The sequence below is a fragment of the Abramis brama genome (assembly GCF_963993115.1).
Source record: "Abramis brama genome assembly, chromosome: 12".
Lineage (NCBI taxonomy): Eukaryota > Metazoa > Chordata > Actinopteri > Cypriniformes > Leuciscidae > Abramis > Abramis brama.
The window spans coordinates 22,519,690-22,543,805 of record NC_139974.1 but is presented as its reverse complement, the minus strand read 5'-3'; positions in this window follow the sequence as shown (position 1 = coordinate 22,543,805).

The window sequence follows — 24,116 nt, the reverse complement described above, 5'->3', positions numbered from 1 at the left end:
GAGCTTACTGAACTTCTGACACCACTTGAACCATCCTGTTGGCCCAAAGACCGTAATTCCCTTGTCATGTATGGTGAAAAGGAAATTCATGACCTTACTAAACATCTAGGAGTAACCACCAGAGCTACTGTTGAAGAATATAGGTTGTGGAAACTTGAAGGTGACAGTCCTGGGAAGATGATCAAGAGGCTGATTACAGCTAGCAAAACCTACCTGGCCACCTCAGCTGAATGTTAATGTGGCTTTTCAGCCATGAGTGATACCGCTAACAAGAGGAGAAATTGCCTGAGGGCCAAAAGCCTTTCTTCTGTCCTGTTTCTAGACGTCAATTGCCCTCCAGTGGAGCAGTTTGACCCAAAATTGTTTGAGCTCTCTTGGTTGAAAGACGGCCATCAGCTGTCAACTGCATCCAAGACAGAAAGGCAAGCACAGACAAAACCAGACAGACCACTGTGGTCTGTTCTAGGTGGAAAAGTTATAGATTAACATTTATTCTTTCACTGACATTGCCTGTCACATGCGCACTCAGGACTTTGCTCTGCCATCTACCTTGTTTGCTTGCTTGCGCTTCCCAGAGCATTAAAGAGCCACACCTGATGCTTGTTAGTAGAGCATTTGGGCTACGTTTACACGTGGCCGGCTATTTTCATAAACGGACATTTCACCCACTCCGTTTTCAAAAATAGCATTGTGCACACCTGTCAGTTTTCAGAAAAAGTGTTTGTTTACACAAACCTGTGTATATATGCCATCAAACCAGGTGGCAGTGTAACAAGAAGCTCAAGCCCACGTTAGCCAATCAGAATCCCGAAAATAGAAACAACAGCAATGAATCACGACACATGTGCAAGTTCTGTCGCATACTGTGACGTTGGCTGCCTAAAACTCTGTTTTTCTCAGTTTGCATGCAAACGTGCAAACAAAGTTTTCCAAAATCTCCACTCTGACCGGAGTTTTTAGAAAGAATCGTTTTCAGAGGCGAATTCTCCGTTTGCATGTGTTTTTCAAAATAACCATGTATGTGTAAACGGGGCCCAAGTGTGCTTTTAAAAATACTACAGTGACAATCAGTCTTTGTCTGGCTTGAATGTTGTAAATATTTATTCTCTGTGCACTCATGGAAGGACTCTTCGTCTTGTGTTTTCCTGGATGTTATTTGTGTCTCAGATTGGACTTCAGATATGTGTTTTCTACGTGTTACACATTATATATAGTTATGTTCAGTTCACCATTTCAGTTGTGGGAAAAGAGACTGAGTTTATATATACTGGTGTATTACAAATTCATAAAATGTTACATCTAGGTTCCAATACAACAGTATATAAACTGAGAAAGTTCTGTACACTGTGTTTTACATTTTGAGGCATAGATGTTGAGATTCAAAGAATATTAAGTCAAGCAACCCAGGTGTCTGACATTAACCTTTTGTCTTTATGCACCTCCTGAACAGTGTCATTGTCCCAAGTTAAGATATGATAATGTGAAGGTATGGGTGATACTGTCAGGCTGATTGGATTAGCATCTATGCATTTGAGTGACACTGTTATGCTGATGAGATCAGGGCTGGAGGAATTCCGGTAACGAGCTGACTCCTGTACTTCATTTACATGCTTTGTTCAGAGTGTCTCCACCTCTATGGTCCTCTATGTAAATCCCTCCCCCTTGAAATGTATACAAACTACAATGTCTACTGCCCTAGTCAGACTTGATAACTGCAGCTTCGACAGCTCATGTTCTCAATAAAGAATCCTGCTGAAGATACAACCAAGTTTCCTGGTCTTCGCTTCTGAGTTTCTTACAATACTGAGTATGCATTTCTGTTTGAGTTTAATTTCTCATTTGAGATTTTCGTTATCCCTGCTTCTGAAGAAATTTAATGCTTACCAGTGAATACTTACCTGTCCTGAGTTTTGGTTTATGTCTTCACCCACTGGTTCCTGAAATTACCTTGATGGCTGTTATGGATGAATGCTAAGTTGACTTCTGAAAATCTCCTGGGGCCTCATTTATAAACGTTGCATACGCACAAAAGAAGGCGTACGCCGCTCTCTACGCAATAATTGGTATTTATAAAAAGCAAACTTGACGGGAAAATGTGCGGTCCTTCACGCAAACTCTGACCCAGGCGTACGCACAAAAACGGGTGAAATGAGAAATGGCGACACCGTCGGCAGATAGAAGAAACACGTGAAAGTGTGTGAAAGTGTGTGAAACTGTAGACCGTTGTGTAAAAGAAATGGCAATACTGCCTCTCATAAATAACATGAAGACTTCACAAAGCAAGTCTTACAATTAACAGCCTACACGAACACCCGTTTGATCGATCTGCAGTGTAAAACAAACAAAATCAAACGAAGATTACAACAGAAATGCAAATTTGCAAAAAGAAAAGTGAAATATGTTCTGCAATAATATTGGCATGTTATGTCATCCGGTGCATCTGGCGGGTCAGTGTCCACCTCCGCCTCAGTCCCCACTCCACTTAATAGGGATTCCCCAATAATTGCCGCCAGTCTCTCATCAAGAGGGGTCAGCTCCGGTGTCCCCTTTCCCCCACCCGTGGCAGACACACTCTGGCGATGGAGCGCTAGACGCTTTTTTGCATCGACTTTGATGTCCGACCATTTCTTTTTTATTTCGGCCACGGTCCGAGGTTGTGAGGCTGCAGCATTAACGGCGTCTGCAACCTTTTGCCACTCAAGTGCCTTTTTGGCATTAGTAATGCCCACACTGTGCCCTCCAAACAACATTTTACTCCTCTTTTCCACCTCGCCAACGATAATTTCTACTTCACATTGAGTGAAGTTACGTTTCTTGGTTTTCCTCTCTGTGCTTGCCATGATTTCGCAATCGATTAATATTAACTTGTGGGCGTTTCACGGACTATTTATGGGCAACTATGGGCGTGACATGAAGCCGCAAAAGCTGCGCTACATTTAGAATTGATTGTGATTTATTAAGGGAAAACTGCGTAGGATGTGTGTGCGCACGGTTTTATAAATCCGAATATTTCTGTGCGTACGCACGTCCTATGTTTCATCCGTACACCACTTCTGACGCAAATCCTACGCAAAGTTTTATAAATGAGGCCCCTGGACATGCCCATGTTAAACTTATGAACTATTCCAAAGACTGTATCATGTTTGCCCAGTTGTCCTGCACTCTTTGAGTAAAGCTCCCGCACCTGGGTTCATACCTAATCTCATCTCTACAGTATCATTACAGCCTGATAGTATTTTTCCATCCTTTTGCTACGGTTTAAGTAATAAAAAAGTTTTGAAGATAGATATTTTTTTTTACTTTACGGACTACTCCTTTATCATTACTTTCTGAGACATTATGAAATAATCATTCCTGTGCCACTGTTGAATCTGACAGTGATACCATCCAGTGAGTCATCTGATAATTTTCTACTGTTTTTGTGACATTTCAATGTATTTTAAAGTCACATGCTTTTACGGGTCTTCAAGTGCCTTATATGTAGTGCCCTGGTATATTTGCTATAGTTGCCCTTTTGGGTCTGCTGCTTTTTCACCCTCTAAATCCAGTATTACTTTAGTAAGTCATTTAAAAGAAGAATAGTAGTTTATCTCTCTTTGTTATATAACATTGGATTGAAAATGTATATATATATAGCTCTTTTCCAAAATGCTATAAATCCATGTCAATAGTTTTCAGGAAAATAATTTTTTTTACCTAGACCCACACATTTTGTGAATATTCAATTTATCCTGTTAAAAGGTTGTTGTTTTTTTGGCTCAGCCTGAACATGTTGTTGATGATAAATTCAAAGTCAATTTTATTTATTTTTCAAAACGCTATAAATCCATCCATATCGCGTTTAGGCTAAAAATAGGTTCTGCACTTATCGCGGTTTGGAAAGGAACTGCATCTTGCAGTACATTTTAAACAAGGAAATATAGTGATTTGGCATGAAACGTTGATGGAGCAGTGAATAGGTTCAGTACACATCAAAATGACATGACAAACTAATTATTATTATAAAAAAAAATATATATATATATATATATATATATATATATATATATATATATATATATATATACTTTATCAACAGTTTTTAATAAATAGTATATATTTATGCATATTATGATAAAATATATTGTATATTTTGTATAAATTGTATATTGAGAGACTAACCAACTAAACAACCCCCTGCCCAAAAAATGTTTTATGGTGACCTTTTTTGGTAACACTTTATAATAACTGCACGCTATTAATCATTAGTTAAGCATTAGTAAACAGTTAATTTATCATTTATAAAGCATTAATAGACATTAATAAGCAGTTAATACAGATATGCATGCTTTATTCTTGATTTATAAGCATATCTATAATGTGTTTAATAATTGAATTTTCATAATTTATTAATGATCAATTTATCATTTTTTAAATGAAGTATTGCATTATTTACAAACCAGTTATTTAGGAGTTGTCAGTGATTCATAAATGATGAATTAACTGTTTACTAATGCTTAACTAATGATTAATAGCGTGCAGTTATAATAAAGTGTTACCCTTTTTTTTTTTATGGTGGGGACACCCCATAAGACTTGATTCAATTTGAGCACTGGAATAAACACTGTAGTTACAAACTTCTAGAAAGGTTGATTCATCAGCCCTTGATGTCAAAAGCAAAAACTGGGGCACTAAGCAAAAACAGTTGTAACAATATTAGCTCAAAGGGGAAATATTAATAATAATCCATAATTACCAATTATGATTAATTATTAATATTTGGGTCAGTTAATTAGATTAACTTTGAGGTGAGCTAAATTAATATTACAATCAATTAATCAGTTCTAACGAACTCTTTGATTATTCATTTTTTATAAGAAAAGTGTATCTTTCATGGTTACTGAAAAATAATTATTCCTTAGCAGGTACAGCACTTAGAGCATGTAACAAGATCAAGATCGTAAAAGGGACTTTGTATGCAAGCAGAGAATCAGAAACCAAATGCATAATTGTGCACAAGTTTTATTAACTAAATCACAAACATAACTAAACTAAACAAACAAACAAACATACATACATTCATCCATCCATACATACATGCAAAGGTAAAGTGGTGAGTGTTATGGAACCGGAAGCAGGTAATAGAACAATGGAACATATCTATTTAAGTATGAAAAGAAACCATCAGCTTATCATTTTCAGAGCACCTCATTAAATTGATACTTGCATGGTCCGTGCAGAGGACAATTCTTGAAGTGGTTGAAAATTGAGTTTGTTGATGAGTCCATGAGTGTCAAAAGTCATGGTGCAAGTTGCAGTCGTTTTCTTCTCTGCTGAGTGGAGAAGATATGATAAACTTGCATGGTGGTTTCGAGCACATGGCTGTTGTGAGTCGAAGCCTGCTGCCCTGGGCTTGCTGAGGCCACGCTGGACAGCACGGCATCCTGAAGTGCAGAGAAGGCCAGGAGTTGATCGTTGCCCTGCAGTAATGGTGAGGTTGCAGTTTTCTGGATCGAAGAAGAGGCCGTTCTGAGCATGAAGGCATGGCAGGCGGTGATCAGCTATCAACGTGAAGGACAGTTGAGGCCAGCAGCTAAGAAGCTAAGAGGAAGGCAGGGCTAACGGAACGGCCTTTTAAAGCTTTACAAAAGACACACCTTGGAGGCTGGCTCACCCAATGAGAAGGGTGGAATTTCTGGCGGGAGTTTCCTCTGTGACGAAGATTTATGAGCCTTTGTCTTAAATCTGCCTTACCTCTTTTCTGTTCATTAATACTCAGATAGATATAACAAATCCACACTGCATTCTAAGGGGCTGTTTACACCTGGTCACATAAATGTGTTTTCACAAAACGGATATACATCCAAACTTCAATTCCCGCACTATATGCAGATTTAATGGAGTTCACATCACCGAAAGCAACAGATGAGCTGCATTTTATTGATCATCAGCTCATTTCAAAATCAAAGACCGCAATAAATGAGAGCGTTAACAAGCCCTGGTAAGATAATTTCGTTTCTTTACTTTTAATGAAGCTGATTGTGTTGTTCAGCGTCTGCGACTTACTTTCACTTTGATTTGCAATAGTTTGCACGGCTTGATGAATAGATGCTCATCTGCCGTAATGTGTGCTGTAGCGCCGTCATATCTGGCTATACACATGACATATAGCCTATAACATGCTCTCACACGTTTATTTTTTAGCATTGTTGGGAGGAGTAAAATTTACATATGTGGTTTCAAAAATCAAATGCATTTACACTTGTCCAGTTTCGTCTGGAATGCGGCCCAGACCACCTCCTGAAGTGGTTTGAGCGAACGGATTTAAATCCGTCTTGAATGCGTTTCGGAGGGCATTTACACCTGGTCTTTTCACGATCGGATAGCTATCCGGTCACAGAAAACGCATGAAGTGGCCAGGTGTAAACAGCCCCTAAGAGAAAGTGATGTACATCAAAGCATGAGTCATTAAATGAGGATTAATTAGATAGGAGACATGATACAGGTAAGGTTACATTGACCGTTGGTTGTATAATAAAATACATACCATGGTGTATACATAATAGGACACAAAACATCACAATCATTCACACAGTTTCTGGGATGCACGTTCATTTCTAGAACAGTTTGTCTCTGATTAATGCAGCAAAGTCTGCATGGAAGATTGTTTCTCTTTCCATTGTCTCTCTCGTGCATGTGGCCACATTCCTTTGGATCGTAAAACTCTCTGTGTGTCCTGTAACAAGACACCGTGTCCTGCCAGTGTGTTAGCTTCATTTGGGATGTAGTTTCACAGTGAGTTTGCTGGATTATTCATTAAATAAATGAATAATTTGTGTGTGTCCGATTGGTCCAGACCAGAGCATGTGAGCGGAGAGGAGCGGTGAGAATCTCCGCTCATCGCTCACGGAACTGTTCACCCCTCCGCTCCCCCGCTCAAAGCTACATCAGGTCGCTCCGCTCATTATCGCTCAGCGCTCAATTCGCGTTCCACTCAAATCGCCCCCCGCTCCCTCCAAAAAAGGAAAAAAATCTACATGTAGGCTATATCACTTTCAGCTTAGACCACAGCCTTACCTCCTAAAGAACTAATGAGTAACAACATTTTTCAAATTGAAATGTTTTATTTCAAATTACAGGCTTATGTAAGAAGGAATATAGCCTACACAAAAAGTCCTGTAAAATTAAATGAATAAATGGGCCTAATAATATAAATAAAAATTATATAAACAAAAATATGCATACATTTTTTAAAAGTAAATTAACTATAAGGCCAGAATTTTGATAAGTGAACTTTTGCGCAACACGCACGATTAAAATTTAAACTGGCTTCCATACACACAAACTGCTGTAAAATTAAATGAATAAATGGTCCTAATAATATAAATATTATTACGGACGACACAAATTCAGCTAAATAAAACGAACCATTAGGTCTACTTGAATGAAAAAACGAATTTGTTTGAATATTACGCTATATTTTAATTTACACTTTGTTACAAGTTACCGTATTCAATTTGCTAACCTTTTGTTTTCTTCCCAGCGTGTTCGCGTAGCTCACGTTCATGTTTTCGAGAGATGTGTCTTTTGAGATTCCAAAATGAATCTTTGAAACGATGTCACATTCGTTTTCTTGTACCACATTATCATTGTTAGTTAGTTTTATTATATTAATAGTAGCCTACACCTGTGTGACTTCTCATTTTCCTTTTTGAAGTAGCCTACTTTTTGAACTCCATTACTGAGCCGAGTTTTGACTGAAAATAGTCTACTGTTGATGACTATGCAAGACAGATGGATCCTGGTTTAGGTTTGACTGAGCATGCTTCAGACTCGTGGTGTGAGCTGAGCGAAATTGGAGCGGGAAATAAGGCGACGCTCCGTCCTTTTAAAAATCCCGCTCTGCGCTCTGTCCAAGATCCGCCCGCTCCCGCTCCACTCCGCTCACATGCTCTGGTCCAGACGCTACACAGTTTGAGAACCTCTGGGTCTCTTTCACTAAGCATGTGTGCACACAAATTTGTCCGTGAAATCTGCGTAGGAACATTTTCATAAACAAATCATGATTCATCAATAATTTTCATTACCATAAACATGATAAGATGAAATTCTAAAAGAGTGAGATAAGGTGCGTTATAGCTCAAGCTGTGAGTTCACGAAAAGCTGAGGTGGGCCGGTGGGTTGGTTTGGGGGTTTAGCTTATTTATTGAAACATAATAGTTTCAATAAATAAGTTAAAGTAAACCTAAAAAAAGTATGGTATTTACTTAGAAATGTGGTAGTATGCAGATATATAAAACCATAATAAATAAAAACTTGATAATTTACAACTCTTTTCCTTGGAACAAATGAATTAATTATACAAACTAACTGTTGGTGAGAAATAATAATAATTTTAATTATAATTGTTATGCTTATATGAAAATATTCTGACAGTGAGACTTGATAACTACAGGCTACTCACTCCCACTGTATAAAAAATGCCTAAACACAGGTTAAAAACTATATGCACCTTTACAAAGAAACTGACATAATTTCATAACAAACATTAATTATATATTCCTCTACCCACCTAATAAATCTAATGCAATATAAATCACTATAACATAGTATTCAATATAAATATTGCACATTTATGCCCAACCCATGGTAAATTACTACAGTACATTCATGGTAAATGTTTGTAAAGGTGGTTAGGGGATTTAAAGTCTTCTAATTTCGTTCATGCCACAATGTTTCTCCTGCTTTCCTCATCAGTCTTGTTGGGAATGTTGAGGCTGTTTCATCCGATTTAATACTAGTTAAACCATCGAGTGATTTGTGGTTTGTAACAGAGAGGTGTCTGTCGAATTGAAACGCTTCTCACTGGTTGTCGCAACGCTGTTTAATATTAGTGTCTGGGACCGGGAGTAAACTCAACTCTGTGCTGGGCCGTGTTGAAACAACTAGTGGAACAACTGAAAACAGCGCTATTTGTTGTTACTGTCCTGACCGAGAAACTGCTTCAGATGATTCAGTGACGGAGCAGTCCGAATGAATCCGAATAGTTTTAGACCATTATGCAAGCGTGTTTAGAAAGAATCGAACCAAAAGAATGATTCATTCACGAATGATTGGTATCGCTGGTTCAGTCGACATAAGTTCGGGACACATAATAACTGCTGAAATATTCGCACGTAAAACGTTTCTCAGGTCAATCGGAGCAAGTATCAAACTAAATTAGCCGCACCGCCAGGAAAAGTGGAGGAGGGAGGTTGGTGCCGTCGGGCCGGATGGAGATGATTGGTTTTGAGTTTTCAAATTTTCTTATGAGGGCAATAGGCTCCCGTGTGATATCTAAAACACTGATTACATATACTGGTTAATGTGTACTACCTGAATATACTACATGCAAATGTAACTTAATATATATTCGTATCTTCACAGATACCTCTCAACAGGGGATTCGTTCAGGACAATATCTAGCAACTACAGGGTGGGCCACTGCACTGTGGGAAGAGTGGTGAAAGAGGTGTCATCTGCCATCTGGGATGCCCTGCTGCCTGAGTACCTGCCTGCACCATGCATGGAGGACTGGCGTGCCATTGCAGAAGTGTTCAGCCATCGCTGGAACTTCCCCAACTGTCTTGGTTTGGTGGATGGGAAGCACGTGGCCATCCAGGCCCCAGACAACTCCGGCTCCCTGTATTATAACTACAAGGGCGCATATTCCATTGTGCTGTTGGCAGTGGTCGATGCCGACTACCACTTCAGGGTAGTTGACATTGGTGGATATGGCAGGATGAGTGACGGCGGATCCCTCTACAACTCTGCCTTTGGTGAGGGCCTCTGAGATGGCACCCTGGACCTCCCTGAATCTACGGTCATCCCTGGGTCTGAGCATCATGGTACAATGCCCTTTGTGTTTGTGGGAGATGAGGCATCTCCCCCTGTCTGGAACCTCATGCGCCCTTTCCCTGGCCCCCATGTCCCTTGAGAGCAGAGGGTGTACAACTACCGCCTCAGTCGATCCAGGCTTGTAGTTGAGTGTGCTTTTGGCATTCTGTCTTCACAGTGGAGAATGTACAGAAGAGTGATGGCTGTCAGCCCCACTACTGCTGAGACGTGTGTCAGAGCCACTTGCGTTCTTCACAACTACCTGCGCGTCATGACCCTGAAGAGAAGGCACAAGGCAGGTAGTTACTGTAGGACTGGTGATGGTAGTTGTCTCCGGGGAATTTCCAGGATGTCTGCTAACAACGCCACATGGGAGGCCTTGAGAGTGAGAGGCAACTTCACCTCTTATTTCAGTGAAGAGGGCACTGTTCCTTGGCAGGTCCAGCCATAAACCAATCCAGCAGTTGCATAACACAACAGCTCTTTTAAGAGCCACCCACATTGTCCTTTAAAAGCAAATGTGAGTACATTTCACTCATTGCATGAAAATACATTTTATTATTAAGCAAAATGTCCTGCACATTAATCTAACTACACATGTAAAATGTATAATTAAAAATATTAATAAAAACTACATAGAACACTAAAAAGTAGCAGTAAAAAACAGTTCCAAAGTAGCACAAGCATTATACATACATTCCTCTTTAAAAGCAAAGGCCCATGTTTCATAAGTATAACACATGAAAATGTAAAGCATATATATGTGAAACACCTGACTCCCCCCTTCACACAGCATTTTCACCCCTTATACTGTTCGGAAAAATATAGAGCCCTTTTAGCCTGAACAACCACACTAAATAAACATTTCACAGGGATGTTACACTACTAGACACCTCCCCTGACCCCTTGTGACAACTCACCTGTTCTAATCCACCCTTGTCATTAAACTCTTCATTCCATGTATATACAATACATATATTGTGAGTTATCTTTTTTTTCCACTTACTTTTGTTTAGTTATTAGTTTTACCTCTGAAGTTTCTCTTTTTCATGTGGGTATCAACATGATTCATCCAAACAACATTCTATTGTACTTGTACAGTTACAATAAATCTATCTATCTATCGATCGACCGACCGACCGACCCACCTACCTACCTACCTATCTACCTACGCTTAGCAAATGTGCACAGCAAGCATAAACCCTACAGAATAATGAACTCTGATGGGAACGATAGTCATGCACACCATTGAAACAACTAAATTATTTATTGAACAAATTATTAACTTATTGAACAAAATATAACCTTATTGAACAAAATATTAACTTATTGAACAAAAATAAACTGAAATCATCTCACACATGATCATTATATATAAATGTGTATAACGTACAACACAAACATGAACATAAATAACATTTTAAAGAAAATTACTCAAAATCCGCCTCATAGACTAAACTTTATATTCTAAATTTCACCTCGGCCCTCTTAGGCCGGGAGCCAGGTCCACTCCTCAGGATGTTTTTGCTACCTTTTTTTCACTATTATTTCCTATTATCTTATACCTTGGGCCATCACAAGTTGATAATGACCACCCCCAACTCGGCCCCGTTTGGTCTCAGGGGCCAAAAAACACCCTTTTTGGGAAAAGCTTTTGGCGGAATGATGTAATTGTGAATATAAAGGTACTGCAGCTACATAAATGGCCATATAACCCTAAAATTTTGCATGGTGTATCCTGACACATAGGGGAAACTAGCAGAGAAAGATTCTGGGCATTTCTGCCTTTTTCTGTCAAATATCACCCTCAACATACCCCAAAAGACTAAAAAATGGCTGTCCGCCTGACAAATTGTCATCAAAAGTGATCATTTTCAAGCATTTTATTATATACATCACTGCCTCAAATGTACATGAAAAACTTCCCAAGTTTATAAGCTTCAATTTAAGTCCAAGATGACCTTTCTATCTAGAGGATTATAGCTGGTATAACCAAAGTTCTCCACTGTACCTCAAATCGGAGAAAACAGAACTTTCAAGCATTACCATTCCTTATGGGTTCCATAAGTCCACAAAGTCCTCGCAACACAAGGAATAAAGATGACTCTAGTGTGTAGTCTGTTATCAAAAAAACAACCTTCAATAGAGTAAACGTTAGTAACCTTCTGTACAGGTAAACATTCTTTACAGCCAAATGGCAAAACTAAAATACACCTCAAACATAAAATAGAAAACATTTATTTGGTTCTTAGATCTTTTTGCTGCTTATCCATGCTGTACTTCGATGACTGGCCATGTTAGCGTGTTGTATTAGTGTAGAATATAAACTCTCAATCATCATTTTCCTCATCTTCATCTATATTTGTATGGATTTCATCAGTTTTTGGAGCCAAGCACTTCGATGTGTTCTACATACCTTCAAGGAGATTGTGAATCTGAGCGAGCTTCTTCTTCTTCGGACCTCTCCACACTGGTGCGGGTGACAGCACAGCAGCGTGAGCGGTCTTTTTTCTCTCTCTTTCTTTTCTTTTTGCTTTTGTTTTGACTTGAGCAAACAAAAGCTGTTCTCACAGCTGGTAAGGTGCGCTTGAGAGCGCTCAAAGGCAACGTGGTCGAGAACTTTGCCCAGCAGAAACTGGCTGAAAAGCAGACTGAGACCATCAAGCACATTCTGCCGCGGCGGTCAGCTGCTGCCTACACCCCATTGCCCACAACCCCTCAGTCTGCTCATCGCCGGGGCGGCCTTCTGTGTCTGCCCTCGCTCCCGCGCCGCAGCAGCAGCCTCCACCTAAGCGGAGCCAAGGAGCCAGTCGCAGGCAGCGGAGGGGACCCTTGTTCCCATGAGAGAACAGGGCGTGTACATCCTGAACTATTTCGACGACTGACTCATATTAGCACACTCTCGAGATCAGTTATGCGAACACAGGGACCTTGTGCTCAGGCACCTCAGCCAGTTGCGTATTCCGGCCAACTGGGAGAAGAGCAAACTCGCCCCCATGCAGAGGATCTCTTTTCTCGGTATGGAGTTGGATTCGGTCGCACAGACAGCACGCCTCACAGAGCAAACGCGCTCAGTCGGTGCTGAACTGCTTGAACACCTTCAAAGGTAGGACCCTGTGCAAAGTCAGGGAGGACGAGGAGCAGGTCCTTCTGGTGGCCCCCTATTGGCCCACCCGGACCTGGTTCCCAGAAATCATGCTCCTCGTGACAGTCCCTCCCATTCCTCTGAGGAAGGATTTTCTGACTCAGAGACAGGGCACCCTATGGCACCTGCGTCCAGACCTCTGGAAACTCCATCTCTGGTTCTAGGTGACTTACCCCCAGAGGTACTTAACACCATCACTTCTGCACGGGCGCCGTCCACGAGACGTGTGCCTTGAAGTGGAACCTGTTCGTCAAGTGGTTTTCTTCTCGCTGAGAGGACCCCCGAAGATGTTCAATAGGGTCCGTGCTTTCCTTCTTGCAGCAAGGGTTGGAGCGAAGGCTCTCTCTATCCACCCTCAAAGTATATGCTGCTGCTATTTCAGCTTATCACGACCACATAGCTGGCAAATCAGTTGCCATCTATGTGCCATCTATGGAAAGCACGAACTGGTCGTCAGGTTCCTTAGGGGGGCGAGAAGGTTAAACCCTCCTCGTCCCCCCTCCATACCCTCTTGGGACCTTTCCCTGGTGCTTCAAGCGCTTCAGGATGCTCCCTTTAAGCCTTTGAAGTCAGCAGACTTAAAGCTTCTCTCTTTGAAGATGTTGCTGCTGATTGCACTGGCCTCTATCAAGAGGGTAGGGGGCCTGCAAGCATTTTCGGTCGACGAATCGTGCCTAGAGTTCGGGCCGGGTGACAACCATGTTGCACTGAGACCCCAGCAGTACATGCAGTACAACCTTTGGGCTAGTCCATATGCATTTTTCCACATAACTCCCTTGAAGAAAGTGGCTTCCGCAGCGTTCCCCTTCCATAGAATGGGCACGCTTTCCCAGTGTTATCCAATAATCTCACTGTATGGGTTATCATGGAACAACAGTGTAAGATTAATAAGGGAACTAGATTAAAAAGTTCGTCGAGACAAACTTTAAGTTGGCTTGAGAAAGCAGGACCAGAAAGTTTGAATTAAGTTTGAAGTTAGTAGTAGTTTGAAGTTTAAATTGAATTAAAGTTTAAAGTAGTTTGAAGTTTAAAGTAGTTTGAAGTTTAATTTAGTTTGAAGTTTAGATTAGTTTAAAGTTTAAATTAGTTTAAAGTTTAAATTAGTTTAAAGTAGTTTAAAGTTTAAAGTATAGTTTGATGTAGTTTAAAGTTGCTAGGGTGTTTGTAGTGGGTTGCTAAGGTGTTATGGGTGGTTGCTAGGCAGTTGCTAGGGTGTTCTGGGTGGTTGCTATGGTGTTGCTAGGCGGTTGCTAGGGTATTCTGGGTGGTTGCTATGGTGTTGCTAGGTTGTTGCTAGGGTATTTTGGGTGGTTTCTAGGGTCTTTTGGGTGGTTGCTATGATATTGCTAGGTGGTTGCTAGGGTATTATTGGTGGTTGCTAGGGTATTTTTGGGTGGTTGCTAGGCGGTTGCTAGGGTATTCTGGGTAGTTGCTATGATGTTGCTAGGCGGTTGCTAAGGTATTTTGGGTGGTTGCTATGGTGTTGCTAGGCGGTTGCTAGGGTGTTCTGGGTAGTTGCTATGCTGTTGCTAGGGTGTTTTGGTGGTTGCTATGGTGTTGCTAGGCGGTTGCTAGGGTATTCTGGGTGGTTGCTAGGGTGTTGCTAGGCGGTTGCTAGGGTATTCTGGGTGGTTGCTAGGCGGTTGCTAGGGTGTTCTGGGTGGTTGCTATGCTGTTGCTAGGCGGTTGCTAGGGTATTCTCGGTGGTTGCTAGGCGGTTGCTAGGGTGTTTTGGGTGGTTGCTAGGTGGTTGCTAGGGTGTTCTGTGTGGTTGCTATGGTGTTGCTAGGGTATTCTTGGCGGTTGCTAGGCGGTTGCTAGGGTATTCAGGGTGGTTGCTATGGTGTTGCTAGGCGGTTGCTAAGGTATTCTGGGTGGTTGCTAGGCGGTTGCTAGGTGGTTGCTAGGGTGTTCTGAGTGGTTGCTATGCTGTTGCTAAGGTGTTCTGGGTGGTTGCTAGGCGGTTGCTAGGGTGTTCTGGGTGGTTGCTATGGTGTTGCTAGGTGGTTGCTACGGTATTCTGGGTGGTTGCTAGGCGGTTGCTAGGGTGTTCTGGGTGGTTGCTATGGTGTTGCTAGGCGTTTGCTAGGGTATTCTGGGTGGTTGCTAGGCGGTTGCTAGGGTGTTCTGGGTGGTTGCTATGATGTTGCTAAGCGGTTGCTAAGGTATTCTGGGCGGTTGCTAGGCAGTTGCTAAGGTGTTCTGGGCGGTTGCTATGGTGTTGCTAGGTGGTTGGTAGTTGTCACAGATGGTTACTATGGAGTTTTTATAGAATTCTTAACATGATCTTGGCATGATTTAGCATTTAACTAATTGCTATTAGCATGTAGCTATTCACTGCTAGCATGTGTAGCATGTTGGAAGTGTTGTTTGCTAGCATGAGTCAAAAAAGCCAAACCTCATCTCTATACGATGTTCTGATACAGAGATATAGGTCTTGCAAAACGGTTGCTAGGGTACTCAAGTTGGGTTGCTATGGAGTTGCTTGGGAGCTGGAAGCTTTAAACTTAATAAGTTTAAATTGGTTTTTTGAAGTTTAAAGTAGTTTACGAGTTTTGAGTTTACAAGTTTAAATGAGTTTAGAGTTTAAGTTTAAATGAGTTTAGTGTATGTGTGTGTGTGTGTTCACACACACACACACACACACACACACACACACACTCAGAGTTTATGAGTTTAGAGTTTATAAGTGTGTAAATTGATGAGTTTATAAGTGTTAAGAGTTTTTGAGTTTAGAGTTTATAAGTTTTATTAAGTTTAAGATTAGGGTATTTTATAAATTCTGGACAGAATATTATCCCGTGGCCTACGGTAATAATATCATAAAATTATGATAACTGATTATGGGCAAGGTAACAGAATCTACAGTTTAAGGCAGTAACTTGTAAGCACACAGCACAAGACGTTTGTATATGTAAAATCAACCAAGACTTTATTGAACTACTCTAATACACACAAACTAAACTAACGAAAACACACACACATTCACTCAAACAGTGAGAGAAAAGTGATGTCATTAACGGAGGGTGAATGGAGTCCCAAATGTCTAGCGTTAGACACTATTTCTTGACCGCAACCTGAGAGAATCAATCTACTAGCACTTTAATCTTAGTTTGTTTTCTTAATAAGATTTGCACCAGTTCAGCCAGAATTAGGAGATATCGTGTACTTGCGTTTGGTTGCTCCTGTGTGCACGTGCATTCCCTTCTGTTGCGAAGTTGCTGGAGAGGGAATCTCTGGCGCTGATTGGCTGGCAGTCGGTCGATGATGCGTTCTGAGGGACAGCACTCGATGGTGAGTGGTTGGTTGGCTTTGCCGGGTGGCGCTTCGTTCGCGGGATTTCCTGGATTGCGGGTTGCTATGCAACGGAGTTTCCTCTGAGTCTGGAGCGACTCTGAGAGGGTTTCCTTTGACGAAGTTCAACGAAGGATCTTACGGAAGAGTTGATGAGTTTTGATTGAGCTCTTGGTGGTTTGAAGAGTATGTAAGCATACACGCTGGACGATGGAAAGGTCAGCACAAACAAAGGCAAGAGCAAAAGTCACTGCAAGAGCAGGGCACAAAGCAGGCAAAAGCAAAAAAAAACGCATAGGTGCTTGTCATTGGGTTATAAGCGTGTCCATCTGACCCGTCCTTCCTAGTGCGACAGCCAATCAGATATTGTCTTGGGCGGGACCTAAGCCCCGTTCTCCGGTTCTTGCATGTAATTAGCGTAATGTCCACGTGATCATGCATGCCCAAACTCCTGAGAGTTTAGTTAAATGCTTTAATAAGGAAACTTAATAGTTTAAATATGGTGCATCCTACACACATCTACTTTATATCAAAATTCTAGAAACCATTTACCCATCAAGTAGGTACCAAAATACATACACTTCCCATAGTTGAGGTGGAAGTAAATAAGGATTTAGCTGTGATAAGTGTTTAACACACAAAAATTACTTGAATAATATAAAGCATACATAATACAGAGAATACACATGTATGAGTTGAACTTCTGGTGATTAGCTCCTATAACTGAGGTAGAAAACCCTACAAATAGGCTGTAATGAAAGTTAAACACACAGAAAGGACTCCACAGGTTATATAAAACATACATAATACTTAAGATATATGTGAGGTAAATACTGGTGATCAATTCTTATTGGAAGCAATTTTGAGACCGTTGTTTGTATTAAACCATAAGTGGGTTAATTTCAGTCTATTGGTTTTTTTTGAAGACAAAGGTCTCTGGAATTTATAACTGCAGAAAGGAGGTGTCCCCCTAGTTTAGGGTTTGTGGCGATTCTGGGCCATAAGAATGCTTTAGCATCCTTCGTTTCCTGATAAGGCTGTGGATTTATGCCTTGGGGTCACCACAGGGTTCCTGGGCCATTTGGTCTTAAGTTTGGGGAACAAAGAGCACTCTTTTCCAGCTGTCCTGGCATCGCTGGTATGAGATTAGACACGCACCAAAAGGGAAAGGGGGGTGACGTCTCCTTTAGCCATCTCGGCACCATGACTGTGTTTTATGACTTACTAATGGTTAACTGGGGAATCGTTCCAAACTGTGGAATGCGGTGTTGGGTTCATATGAAATGGACTGTTCAAGGATAATCCTACATATTCCCCCTTTCGGTCGGTGATGTTCCAGGTGAGGACATCGGCGAGCGCTGGATAAAATAGGCAGAGAGAGAGAGAGGGACAACCACACATACAAACACAACACAACACTCCATCACTTAGCTGAGTTCTGGTGCAAGATTTCGCTTTTGAGAATATTGTCGCCTGATAGGTGATCGAAAGCTAAATCATTGGTATGGAGGATCTACGTACAACTGCATGGTTATAATTATTTAATCGGTTGCAAGAGTGCCATGACCGGGTAGCTCACGGGACTCTGCAATCCACGTTTTTGCACAGTGGACGTAGTGAGTCAATCCTATCGTCAGGCCCTATACCAAGTTTCTGTAGGTTTAAGATTGTTTAGGTGAGAGGAGTGGAAAGTGGAAGAGAAGGAAGGGAATAAAGAAAGTGTGCATTAGTAATGACTTCTAGTAATTACTTCTTGTTAGTGGGGCAATCTCAAAAGAGTGGGTGCATATCATTTGAATAACTCTGAGTAAGGTGTTTATGAAGACAATTGAGTGTTTCATTAAATGGGGTGTAGAGTGTGGTGAAATTGATCTGTGTCAGTCACTTTTGGTTTCCCCCTTTTCTTGTCTGTTGGAGCCCAAGTGCCCTTTTATCTGGTTTCGGTGGACCCAACGTAGGACTGGCTCATTGCGCTTTTGGCTCATCTTGATTCGGTATGCGACAGGTGAGAGCTTGTCCACGATTTCATGGGGTCCTGTCCAGCGAGGCAGGAACTTCTTTGACAGGCGATGGGGACCCGATTGTTGTGACTGCACAAAACTGTAGTACCACACTTTGTCTCCGATGTTGAGTTCTTGGTGAGAGGCCTTCTGGTCGTAATAGGCTTTGCGACCTTCTGCACTTTTCTGTAGTTGTTGTTGCGTAAAGGCAAAGGCGGTTCTTAGATGGCGATGCAACTCTTCAAGATACTGGTGGGTGGTATATGCCGTGACAAGGCTCATGTCACCTGGCTGGTAGAGCAGGTGGAGCGGCAGTGTCATTTGCCGTCCCGTCATTAGCTCAAAGGGTGGCACCCCGGTGGACTTGTTAGGAGTTGCTCTGATAGCCATTAGCACTAGCGGGAGCTTGATATCCCAATCCTTTTGGTTCGCAGACACATACTTCTTTAGCATGCTGACCACGGTTCGGTTGGAACGCTCCACTTGTCCAGAGGCGATAGGGTGGTGGCTGATGTGCAACTTGGCCTGTATGCCCAGGAGTTTCCAGACTTCCTGCATGATTTCGGCAGTGAAATGTGTTCCGCGGTCAGAGTTGACTTTCAGCGGCAGTCCAAATCTTGAAAAGATATGGTTCATTAGGAGGCAGGCCGTGGTTTGAGCTGTATCATTGGGAGCGGGCAGGCACTCTACCCATTTGGTGAATTCACAGACAACGGTGAGGAAATAGTTGTTACCCCTTGTTGACCTTGGAAGGGGTCCGACCCAGTCGATTTGGAGGTCCGACCATGGGAAGGACATTCCTTTTCGCTGTAGTGGTGCTCTGTGGTTCGGGTTCGCAGGTTGGAATTGGCAACACACCAGGCACCCTTTTACATATTCTGCTACATCTTGCTGCATGCCAGGCCAGTATGCCACTTGTCTTAGCGTTTCATAAGTGGCTTTGGCGCTGTGGTGTCCGGCACATGGTGCATCGTGGGAATGTGTGAGCATAACCCCCCTTTGGCACTGAGGGACAACAAGCTTGGGCGTAGTGAGTTCATCAGGGACATATACCAGTATGCCATGGTTTAGATGTAGCATGTGCAGGAGTGCATTAAGATGCCGGAGGTCAGAGGAAGCAGCAAGGTCAGAGGTGGTTATGGGGTTTGATTGTGGGTCAGAGAGGTGATTAACAATAGTTTGGATGGCTGCATCCGAAGTTTGGAGAGTTATAATGTCATCATTGGAAATTTGGGGTGAGATGCCGATTTGGGAGGAGGCGGGGTTTTGCACGGCTTGTGCGTGCTGGTGGCGTATGATGACAGAAACACATGGGCTGGGTGGGAGGGGTTTAAAAGTCCAAGGATCGCCATGTAGCGCGCCAGCTTTGGCCAGGTCATCAGTTTGGTCGTTGTAGTCTTTGTCTTGCCCTGGTTGCCGTGAATGACCACGGACCTTTTTCCAATAGACGAGCATGTCGTGTTTCGTGACTATGTCGTCGCATGCTTGGAAGAGATCTTGATGCTTGACAGGTTTGTTGTTGGATGTTTTGAACCCATTCTGTTTCCATATTGGTATGTGGCATGTGAAGCTCAGTCGAGCATAGTTTGAGTCAGTACAGATGAGGAGTTCTTTGATGTCGTGAGACACAGCAATTTGGAGCGTGATGAGGATGGCTGCTATTTCTGCATATTGTGATGTGTGAGGGCCCAGTTGGAGCCGTTGTGGTGGGCCGGGATTGTCGTTGAGCCAGACCACACCTGCTCCCGCCTTGAGGTTACCCTGGTGATTATATGAGCAGCCGTCAACATATGCTGTGGGCATCCCTTGACACACATTCTCCTCAAAGTATCTGTGGTTTGTTTGTGCTGGTTGTGGAGGTTCTTTAGGTTCAGGTAAATCGTTTGGGGTGTCGTCGGAGCAGTTTTGACAGGCTGCCAGTCCATTGCCTAAGGAGGATTTGTGGCTTTGGGCATAGCGTGCTTCGACGTCACGTCCTTGGAGTGTCATCAGCCATGTGGCTATGCGAGCATTGGTGACCACGCCGTCTCTGATTCTCTGGCTGTTAAGGAAAGTTACAGGTTGGTGGCATGTCTCTATGATGACCTTTTGGGCACCAATGTAGTTTGAGAAACGTTGAATGGCCCACACTGTGCAGAGCAAGGCCTTTTCGCAGTCTGAGTATTTGGACTCTGGTGGAAGCAGCGTCTTGCTAGCATAGGCGACCACTCGCTTATCTCTGTCGTGGAGTTGGTATAGGCCCGCACTGAGACATTGGCTGGAGAATCCGGCTTCCAGGTAAAATTCTTTCCCTGGGTCAGGGTAGGTCAGACATGGGGCAGAGCAGAGGCGTTGTTTTAGCTCGCTCATGGCCTGGTCTTGAGCTTCTGACCACACAAATGGTTGGTCCTTCTTGAGAAGGGAAGTGAGTGGACGTGCAATGTCTGAGTAGTTCTCGATGAATTGTCGTGAGTAATTGCATACGCCTAAGAAGCTGCGAAGTTCTGACACATTAGTGGGCATTTTGATGTTCTGAATTGCTTGGGTGCGGCTCGACTGTGGCTCGATACCTTGAGGTCCGATGCGCAAGCCCACATAGTTTACTTTGGTTTTACACCACTGTCCTTTGTGGAGAGCAATCTTAGCTCCTGCATTTGTTAGTTGCTTCAGAACATGATCTATCTCCTTCAGATGATCAGCGACATTGGTACTCTTCATGAGTACATCGTCCACATAGATAAGGTTGCCTCTGGTTCGTGCATCAGGGCATGCTTTGTTGAGGAAGATATTGAATTCTGCTGGTGAATTGGCATACCCGAAGGGGCACCGGGTGAAGGTGTATTGTCGGTTCCCAAAGGTGAATGCCAGTTTGTGTTGGTCCTCTGGGTGCACAGGAATTGTCCAGAATCCTGAAGCGACGTCCAGAGTTGAAAGAATTGTTGCACCTTTGATTTTTGGAATTTCTTGGTCCAGCTGTGTCATGGGCCATCGTGATAAGGGCACCTGTTGGTTCAACTTACGATAGTCTATGGTGGGCCTCCATTTGCCATTGGGTTTCAGGACTGGCCATATGGGGGCTGAATAGGTGCTGTTGCAAGGACGGATGACTCCGTTTTTCAACATTGAGTCGATGATTTCCTGCACAGGCTCATATGATGCAATGGGAATTTTGTACTGCCGTACAAAAGTTGGTGGTGCACTTGGGTGCGTCGGTATGCGTACTGTGTGGATGTTGGTGAGTCCACAGTCCAAAGAGTCTTTTGCAAAGGAGTCTTTGTACTTATACAGGACTTTGTGAAGTCCCTGTCGGTCAGTGTCATTGTGGAGGGCGTCTGCCTCGTTCAGAATTTGTTGGAGCTGAGCGTTGAATCCTGCATACGGCTCTTCCAATGTAGGGTCGTCGGAGAGGCCCTTGACTGTGGTGATTACCGGTTCGTTTGGTTCTGTCACAGGTTGTGTTGAGATGGTGTACACAGCGAGGTGTGCGTCATCCGTAAGTTCTGATCTGCAGACGTTTTCTTGGGACACTGGCAGGATGGAGGTGATGGCAATGGTTTTGAGGGGTGCTGTGAAAACTCTGTGGTCAATGCTTTCTTCTGGCAGTAAGTGGGCTGGTATGGGGACTATGACAGGTACAGAGAGCTCAAAGTCATGGAATGTTTGGCTGATGAGCCATCCCAGGTGACTTGCTCTGGGGATCTTGATGTCGTTGGCAGTACAGTTGTTGAACAGTACATACACAGCACGAGATGACACTTCCATGAGAGGTGTGGCTTCTAGAGTTAGTCCCAGTTTTAAGCAGTTCTGGGAAGGCTCGAAGAAGCCCAGATTATGGTTGAGGTTTTGGCCAGGTCGCATGTTGAGGCGGACACTGACACTCTTGGTGTAGGCAGGTATCGTGACCTCCTGTTCATTGGTTGTGGCACATACTTCTGGTATGGTTTGCCCAGATTGGAGATTCTTGAGGTTGACTGAAGTGCTTATTTGGCGAGACAAGGGAGCCCATATTGCTTCGTTCAAAGTGTCCACGTAGGCATTGATTCTGACCATAATGTCTGCTCCGATGTAGATATCGTGTGGCAGGTCGGGGACAACGAGGAAGTAGTGACTCAGGTGTCTGTCGTTCCAGCACATGTCTAAGGCACAGACAGTCTTAGAGGTAATCATGGTTAAGGAGCATGGATTCAGAGGGAAGCGGTTATGCTTGGTGGCATGTGGCAGTTCAGGCTTGTCTTTCTTTAAGGCTCTGAATAGCTTCAGGCTGATGGCTGAGTTTTCTGCCCATAGGGCTAGCACAGAGTCAGGTACTGTAATGCCTTGAATGTCTATAGCTGTCATCAGTTGAAAGCCATTTGAGCCTGGTTCTGTGGTTTTGAATGCGCACAGAAGAGAAGTTTGATTATTGCCATGTGGCACCAAGTTTGAGACTTGCTTTGGTCTTGGGCTTGAGTTTTCGCTCAGTGAGCTGGAACCAGTGTCTGTGACTTGGCACTGCGCTTCTGTGGAGCATTGTGAGTGAAAGGGAAGGGGTTCCCGAACTTGGGCCCATATCTTTAGGTGCTTAAAGTCTATTAAGGGCTCAAAGCGATTCAGAAGGTCTTTGCCGATGAGAAGAGGATATGTGTCCAACGGCGAGATGTACACAGGGTGTATAAGGCTCATTGGTCCGACGGTCAGGTGGATTGGGGCCACCTGCTCCAACCGCAGTCCCGTGTGGGAATAGGCTTGAACGTTGAGTGCACACTTTTGAAGTCTGAGGGTTCCACTGGTTATTTTGGTTCTTTCTTGAATTTCTTCTAAGAGCTGAGTGGACATTAGGGTGATGTCGGCTCCCGTGTCTACTAGGGCCTCTAGTTTGACATGGTGTTCTAGTGTGATGGAGAGATAGAACTTCCTTGCCACACCTTTCTCGATGAGGTCACCCAGAAGTTGAGGAACTGGAGTTTGGGTTGAGACAGGTAGAGTGTTGTGGTTTGTTTGCTGTTGCTCGCAGGGGTGACAGACAACCAAGATGGCGCTTTCTGGTACTTGAGTGGTTCCATCCTCCTCTGGTTCTTGGAGGTTTCCGTGGTATGAGTTGACATGTGTCGGATCAGGTTCTGAATCTGTTGCTAGGCATTCAGGTTCAGTCTCTTGTTTCCTTGACAATGGTGTTATGGCAGCGTTACTTGTCGTGTTTTGAGGGTGGTGAATGTGAGAGAGGTGGTTATTGCTCTGGCTGATGTGTACCAGGTGGTCGCTGTTCCCTTGCTTCGCCTCTAGTCACGCTGAATCTGACTTGTCTTTCTTTTCCCATTTCCTGTCCTCTTCATTGCGTTTGAAGAATTATTTCATGAACATCTGCATCATTTCTTGTGAACTGATACCTGGTGCAGTCTGTTGTTCTTGTGTGGACTCAGTGTGGGGTTGGTCTGATTGATGCCTGGGTGGATTTCGTCGTCGACCCCTTGGGCTAGTTGTTCCTGGGGGCGTGTGTCGCTTTCCTTTAGACGTCCAGTTGGCCTCCCATGAACCTTTTCCTCTTGAGTTTCCATACGACCGTGTCTGGTTCCATGAATTATCCCAGCGGTTTTCGTGCGGCCATGACTGGTCCCATGATTTCTCCCAGTGGTGTCCAGACATGTCTGGCGGGTCTCGTTGCTTGTGCCAGTGATTGTTTGGTTGTTTGGGTCTGACACTGACATGAGAGTCCCGTTCTTTTCTGAAGGAGGAGTGTCTTTGTTCTTTAGGTGGCAGCTTGGTGCTTTCGTGATGCTGGGTGCCCTCTAGGGCTAATCCTTGATGTTGCGTATTGAAATCACAAACTGCTGGTGGTTTGGTTCCCTTTTCTGAGGCCATCTTTT